At 39.3% G+C, this 8,489-nt stretch overlaps 1 long non-coding RNA gene across 1 annotated transcript; it reads right to left on the bottom strand.

The window, feature by feature from the left end:
* Nucleotides 1–4,556: 4,556 nt before the first annotated feature.
* LOC118418680 lies at nucleotides 4,557–7,452 on the bottom strand. Its single transcript, XR_004831506.1, has 3 exons — nucleotides 6,777–7,452; nucleotides 6,403–6,470; nucleotides 4,557–6,100 (listed from the first exon to the last, which is right to left on the bottom strand). It is a non-coding gene; the product is annotated as an uncharacterized LOC118418680 (long non-coding RNA).
* Nucleotides 7,453–8,489: the final 1,037 nt, after the last annotated feature.

Here is an 8,489-nt window from a genome sequence, read left to right as displayed (position 1 = left end):
AGGGATAAAGAGAATTGACTTTGGAGTGCTTCAAGTAAAGGAATTTAATGTCTTCACTGTCTAGGTTATTGTATAAAATAAGATAGAACCATAGCTACCTGAGCCAGAGTCTTCGGCCATCTTCGCCACGATGAACTGCATGGCCTCGATATCAGCTGTGGTCTGCGCCTTCTTGCGGCCTTTGGCCTCCTCAGATGTTTCGTTCTTGCCTTGTTGTGGACAATATGAGTTAGAGTTGGCATATATTATTCACAGCATGTTTATTCATGTTCTAACATTATTTTATAGTGTAAGCTTATTTACCTTGCTATTGCCTTCTCTGGGGCTCTTCCCCTTTTTCCCCTTTCGTCTCTTCTGAAAGGATACGGTAGTATAAGTGCTGAAAGGATACGGTAGTATAAGTGATCGATAACACAATTCATCATACATTATTGTCTTTTGTAGTATTCAGTATCGTTTCGTGTGTACTCACTGTCCTCTTTGTCCTTCTTAGACCTTCCCTTCTTTGGGCATGGCTCATCATCTAACGGAAGAAAAAAGAGTTATTGTTATTACTTTTATGAGCTCTGATTTCTGTTCAGTTGCGAGTTCTCTCACGAATCAAGCGCCACAAAAACGTTTGTACATATCAACAAGTATAGAATTTTATTTTCACCATGTCAGGGGTGAACGACTTTATGAAAAACGCACCAATCACCAAGTGAAAACGCATGAACCTTAATGATACGCACAAATAGCCGAATGCATCATAACAGGAACATAATTAAAAGAAGTTCTCATTGCTTGCCCAAAAACAAACCGGCTAAAATACAGCCAGCGGAATAAAAAAAATTGAAGATATGGTACAAATATATTAATGAAGTTGAAATAAAGAAAAGGGCTCTGTGAGATTTTTTTCCAGTTTTAATCTTATCTCTTAGAATAAGTCTAGTTTTTATGTATTATTCTCATATTTTCTTGTTCTGGTCTATTATCCTTATCTATTGTAATTCAATTCCATATGTCTGCCTAATAGTATGTATCTTTTTACCTCTGATCTGAGCACAGAAAACGTGATCAGATCCAGTACGTGCATCCAGTACGTCCGCCAGCAGGTGGAGGAGTCCCATAGGTAGATAGCTTGTGAGCTGCTGGTTGAGCCCAATAGCAGTTGGGTCTCCCTCTGCCGCCTGCCCCTCGGTGTAGACTGCCAGGGTGCGGTAGTTTTCGATGACGCTCCCGACAGCCCCCCTCATGCTAAGCCATCTGAGTGTTTCAGTTTCAAGTGCTGCTCTCCTAGCACATCCACCTGATACCAAAACATGGAATTGATTAAAAGTCTCAAACTTACAATGGTTTGTTACTGTGTGTTGAAATAACTTAATATTCATTGTAATTTTGCCAAATCTTACCAGAGCCTTGAATGCTGCAAGCCTGTTGGGTGACATCATGATGTAGTTATAGATGCTGTCAACCAACAGGCTTGTGCTCTTGATCTGCGGGATGTTCTTGTCAGCCTGTGAGACTGGCAACTGCAGACGGTGGCAGACATAGTGGACAGCAACAGCAAATGGGTTGTCCTGGTGCAGCAGGCCAGTGACTCCATTCAGATCGCTTGACATAACCGCTGCGCCGTCCATCCCAAGTCCAAGTACCTATTCAGCAAAAACATTCAAAATAATGTTCAATGCACAATCAACCATTCATTCATGATCATAAAAGATTACCATTGTGCATGAAATGTAAAGTCGTTCATTCAATAGACACACCTTTCTCAATGGGATCCCATACATGTCTAGCACAGCCCGCGTTGTTCCGTAGATGGTAGGTGCTTTACCATCATACACCTTCTCACACTTGAGGAACGTTGTTATCATCTCTGCAGTGTGGACGCGTATTATCGGATGACTGCCACAACATGCGTCTCCGAGCTCCGATCAGTGGACTCGTCGATGCCGATGGCGACGCAGGGGTTTGCATTGACTTCCCTTGTCACCCTCCGCTCCACCACTTCGTTCAGGCATCGGAGTAGCTCATTTCAAGTGCTGGGGCTTGTGTGCGTGGCATTACGTCCTGCATTAAGCTTTTTCACCTCAGCCACTCCCTGCTCCCTCTGCAGCTCCAGGAGACTTCTGAAAATCAGTCACACATCAGATCTTGAAATCAATATCAAAACATCTCAAAATAATATCATTGTACTTTACAAATCTTGTTTTCTGTGCCTATTCATGATAGTATTGCCTTTGCGCAGAGACAGGACAACTTGCTCTTGACAATTGCAAGATGCCCGATAAAACGCAAAAAAAGTCAAAAATTAGGCCTGCTTGGAGAGTACGACACACGACCACCCTAGTATAAATATATCTGTATAAACCAAGCTCACACGCCAAATTAGAACTACGCTAGATGATTCAAAATTTAAACTTCTTTAACGAAGCTGCTACGACCAGACGCCGGTCAGCTGGGCGAATGCCATGATTTAGTGCCAACAGTTCACGCCGGAGACCCCAGCATAAAATAAACATAACATTATAACAACTAATCAAAAAGAAATCAAATGTCCACTTAAATAACTACAACAAGATTTGTATTTTAACTTTATATAACTTTATATATTAATAGTAATAATAATAATGATAACACATTTAGGCAGTGGGCTGCAATGTCGGCGTTTAACTCTTGTGCTTGCCCAGAAACGTCATTAAAAGCGTCACCATCTTGCTCTCCGGCTGTAGATGGAATTGCTATGGAATGATATCAGTTTGACAGAAACTGTTCATGTAAAGATGTTTGAACGAAAGTGCTTCTCTGTATCCGGTAGCAGTGATGTGCAGCTCTGTACCTGTGAATAGAAATAAAACAATAAATTTACTGGCATGATGACACAATAAAAATAGACGGCACCTCGGCCCATACCCCTCAGACCTCCTTTTCGTCTAGGGCTGTAGTCCTTGCAGGTTGTGTGGAACAATCCTCCAAGAAACATAACATCGAATTAGCAAATCTCAAGCCATAAAACTTATAAGTCATAGAATCGAATGTGTTTTTTATAGTCTGAAATAAAAAGTCCTGGTTTCTGTTATTAATCAAATCGAATTTGCGTCTTATCTCACCACTAAATATGCCCTGAATAAATCCACTTTGGGCTTTATCAATAATGTGTGATATGGCAGATTTTACCCTTAGTGCCAGAAAATTAGAAAGTATTCTGATATCTAGTATTGTCAACAATGGCTGTCGGACACTCGGCCGCCATGTCAACTCTGGTGGGTGACGGGATACCGACGCATGTCACCGTGGTGATGGTTACCGTGGCCACCGAATGATTGACAGCTAAGGAGACCACGTGCATCGGGCCATTTCAAATTCGGTGAGTGACGGGATGTCGCCACATTGTCACCATGGTGACGGTTCCCGTGCCGACCGGAATGATTGACATGTGATTACAGCACGTGTTCCGTGGTCCGCGACTCCGGGGCGGGTTACATTTTATTTGGCATCGGAATTCAATATGAAGTACATCAAGAAAATATAACGTACATGAGGCTAAAGACACAATGTATCCAAAGTGTGTCCTCAAGATTTTCGTCGCTCACTATAGCTATGTATGATGATTATGTATGGTTATAATGTCTTATATGTTCCCAGGAAGCCCATTCATGGAAGCTGTTTTTGTTGGCAGAATGATTGACAGCTAACCGGACCACGTACACCAGGAGTACACTAGTATATCATCTCCAGCGAAGGATGGGATATTGAAGCACTTCACCGAGGTGTTATTATTGACAGCTTCGAGGCTGGTAGCGTTTGGGGCGTAGTTGTGCATTAAATCGGAAAAAAAAATAAGTTTCATCAAAGCCGTATTCAAAATTAAAACATGACTCAAAGTTTTGACGTAAATTCATTCATGTCATCGGAAAGCAACGTGAGGCCCAAACACATGGACAATTGCATGGAGTTGTTATGTATGTCATTGGTTGTGATTGATAATTTCGATGTCAATATAACACCGATGCGTACAATGGATATATTATGGCTGACATAACGCCAATAATCACAATTAATATTATCAGGATATACATAACACAATACAGAACATATCATATCATAACATCTCCGAGGGCGGATTCGAACCCACGCCTGATGCGCAAGTATGCTTCACAATGCACCGCGCTTACCAACTGAGCTAACTATCGCACGATAACTACAACGTCTTTGCGGATTTATTGAAGTAAACGTGCAGCGGTTAACGATATCTAAGACCACACCAATTTAATTTCTTGGTTCACGGATTCGCTCGCTCCTATTTTTTGAAAAAAAAAAAAAATTACCACTCGGCAAATTTTCACCATTAACTATTCACCAACTTTCTGGTGTAGCAAAGTGGCCTTTATATTATAAGCTTCTTAAAGTGTGGGTACAGGTGCAGTTACTGTACAAGAATAGTGTTTTGTACTTTTTTTCAAGCTGAATTTTTTTTCTTTATGTTTTGGATTAGCCGTTACCTTAACCCCAACCATTTTACAGTTTTTATTTTTATTTCACCCTCTCGCTCCATATTTTTTATGAAAAAATCCGTGAACCAAGAAATTAAATTGGTGTGGCCTAAGGTATTCTAATACAGCTTTCGCATCTCTACATTATTAATGGTTTACATGTGAAGTGTAAAAACTTTCTTCACCATATATAACACGAATTTTACCTTTTATACGTTTATTTCTATCATCGTTGTACATTTTCGCAGTCTCCTTGTATTTGTATATGGAGAGAAATCTATGGGTAGAGAAGTACATATACTGTATCAACTGCTGTTATTTCTGAATTATTGACATATATCCATTCTTTTTTGTCATGTAAAAGAACGGTTTAGAAATTATGTTTATTTGTAGATATCTGATTTTATGTCTTTGTTCGATGATTGTTAAGGCTTTTATTAGCTTCTGTACTTTGTATCGTGTAAAAATTTTCTTTTGGTGTCTTGTAAACTGAATGCACAAGACACGAAAAGAAAAGTTGTATTAATTTATTTATTCATTCATTCATTCCAAAACGTCAGATCGAATACTACAGCAGACTTTGATTCAGGACTGTTGCGTTCACATAAGATATAAGATAATATAAGTTGAAAACAGTAAGGATTTTCTATCTTTCCGTTGTTGTTTTAACTGTAAATTGAAATTTAAAAGTTATATTATAGTTTCAAACATCCAGAGCTAGCCAAGAAAGTTTGTTAATGAAATATGGGCATGTTAATCTTATTTTCAGTTATGTCAGTCGGCAGTTAACTACAGGTCGGCTGTGGCCATGGCCGACGTTATGGTTACCGTTAATCGTTACACTTTAGATCAACCCAAAGGCGGCATTCTAGAACTTTACAGTTAAAATAATTGACCGTCCAGTGTTTGGAGCAGACGTAGCCTGGCGTCCGGTCTATCGTCGTTCAACCGGGCAATATTTGCTCGAGCTTACTTGGGGACAGACAGACACAGAACAGATTACAAAAGTTGAGAGATCAACATTTTCCGCTTCATATATTTGGTATGCTTTTCCAAATTGTTTCATAGAATCTTTGTTCTGAGCTACGTAACGTGCTGTCGGAAAATTAAACGCTTTGTCTCATTACTGATAGAATCTTTTGTTCTGAATCCGTAACGTGCTTTCGGATTTTGACCTTTATTTAGTATGTGAAAGTATGCAAATTTCAAAATGACTTATTAATTCACTGTGAAAGATCGCATATCCAAGATTCCTTATAAAGTTAGCTATACTTCGGCGTCGGTACCTGTACTTCGGGGTGAATATTTAATATACTTCGCAAAATGACGCTGCAAAAAGGGTACGCAACATGTTTTCAACTTTGGCATAGTTATGTATATGTTCTATTGTTAGGCTTCACAATTACTGTATAGTTCTAGGAATTGTTTCAAATTAATTAAATGTACTAAATTGAACATACGATACTAATCTTCCTTTTCACAGGGCAAAGGCTACCTCAAAACACCTGAGGAGTCGCGAAGGAAATTACCAAAAAATTGACGACCAACAGGAATCATTTTGATGTGCTCGGCTCGGCTGTCGGCGTCAGCTGGATGGTGTATATGCTCATATCGATGACGATGTCCTGTGGTAGATGAAAATAAAGGAGACACTGTTAAATGTTGCAACTGTTGTAGCAAGTGTTATTTATTATCTTTACATGTACTTGCATTAGCGTGAAGTGAGTTGAGAGTAATAATGGTTACCGAGGAAACGCTACAGAAACGGTAAATGTGTTTAGGAAATGTTGTTTACTAAGGTCATAATGTCACCTAAAATCCCACAGTTTACCTTGGCGGTTGACCTCCTGTATCACTACAGATATCAGTATAAAATGGGTACCATCTATTTCTGAGCCCGTTAAAGACGTTATCGAACAACTTTTACCTTTTTAACCTGAGTCAAGACAGGATGTTTCCTTCCTTCCTCTGTCATTGAAAGGATGGTGACTGCAGCTGAAACAGAAATATATTGTTATCATTCACACCTTGGCATTAGTTTTTGCAAATTGTCTGGAAAGCGGTGTTATAAATAGATTTCAATATTTACTTCTTGTCCCATTCCTTGACCGGTTTTTGGCAGTAGCCAGAGATGTGCCATCCGGTCTTATTAGCTGAACCGTTGGCACTGTTGATGCTTCAGCTTGTTTACAAACATGATGAGTTGAGTATGTAATTATTGATGTAAGAAATTCGATTGACACATGACATGTTGGCTTTTGCAATAAAATGGCAACTTCTCATGTCAATTTAAGTTAATACCTTTCCTTCCTTGTGGTCTGGTCATAAGTTCTGTGCTTTAAGCACGTTTTAACATCTTGTCGGATCCTCCCCCATGGTAAGTCTGGGTAGGTACGTGCCACCTGCGAAATAGGATACACGATGGAGATAAAATCAACCCATCGGGGGTTCAGAAAAAGTCACATGACAAGATAGGCTAGAAAATCAATAAATGTTTTCTTGTTATGAAGGCTAATTGTTAACAAATACAACAAATGAGCTTTAAGTTGAGAAAAGTAACCATTACTTTTACAAAATAATTGGTTGCCAGAAACCCAAATAATTATTGTCAAACAAATGAAGGTGAATTTGCCCCCAAAATCAACAGCAGCTTTTTCTTAACAGTACTTGGTGACGAAAACATGCCGTGTAGCAACAGTTTGCTCTCTATAATTTCTTAGTCGCATGTCGCTTTGATCCAACCTGCTTGTTTTAACGTTCAACGCGGCTACTGAAAATATGAGGTGTAAGATTACTAAGAGAAAACTTGGTTTCATTTGATTTGTGATAGCACCTTGGCTTGTTTACAGTACTTCTTGTGGGCCCGTGAATAACTAATGACGTGGTAAATGTCTCGGGCTAATGCATGTGTCTGAATATTAGCTGGAGCTTGCTAATATAGGAGCTTGCATGTCAATAGTCATTACCTACTTCATCTACATGTGTTAATTTTTTGACTCATTATGAAAGCTATCATTTTTGAGCCATAATTAGCTATTTCCTTTTTTGTAACCCATGCTATGTTAAGGTTGTGCTAAATTATGTTTAAATGTGTAAATCAATTGAAATCTAGCTCTACTCCCAGTGCTTTGTTCAAATGTTCAACTTCACGGTATTGTCTGAAACATTTTAATACCTCCTGTATTTTCAAAAAGTTCAATATAGTCTTTGTTATGTTTTGCCAGGGTGTCAGAGCTCCGATCTCTATGCAGTAAAGGTAAGATATAACATTTAACGTTAGACTTTTCTTTAAAAGTTCTTTCAGCAAATGTTTGAGAAATTCCATACAGGTACAGATGTAAGCCCACTTTGTTAAGTGCAGTCACCAATTATTCTAACGTGCTAATTTGAAAGGAATATTCTATACTGAATGCAATATTATTCTTGTCATCTTTTCAATCCAGGGACTCCTGTCTTGGCCCTGACTGCATCTGCAGACCTTAAGACACGGAAGGATATCGTCCGCCTCCTAGGAATGAGCTCGGAAACCACTTATGTAGAGGCAAGGTTGGATAGAACAAACATAAGACTAAGCGCTGTGCGTGTGAAGTCAACAGACTTTACCTGCCTTGATTGGGTTGTTTCTGGGTTGAAGACACATGGTACTTCATTTGACAAAGTGATCATCTACTGTAAAAGTTTCCCGGCTGTTGGGGCTATTTACAAACATCTAGTGAGACAGGGTGGTGATCAAGCTTATGTTGGCACAAAGCGCTCTGACCACTGTCTTGTTGCAATTTATCAAAGTGAAACCCTTGAAGAGAAGAAAGAACATGTAATGAGCTCCTTTGTTTAGTCATGCTCAGTAGCCCGTGTTATCGTTGCAACAACTGCACTGAGCATGGGTATCAACTTTCCTGATGTTAGGTATATTGCAATGTATGAACCTCCAGCAAACATGGAGGACCTGCTACAGCAACTGGGGAGGGCAGGTAGAACAGGACAGCAGTCTCATGCTGTGGTTTATACTTATTC

The sequence above is a fragment of the Branchiostoma floridae genome, chromosome 6 (genome assembly GCF_000003815.2).
Source record: "Branchiostoma floridae strain S238N-H82 chromosome 6, Bfl_VNyyK, whole genome shotgun sequence".
NCBI classification, from domain to species: Eukaryota; Metazoa; Chordata; class Leptocardii; order Amphioxiformes; family Branchiostomatidae; genus Branchiostoma; species Branchiostoma floridae.
Note: the sequence above shows the minus strand (reverse complement) of the source record. Positions and strands in the feature narration are given on the sequence as shown.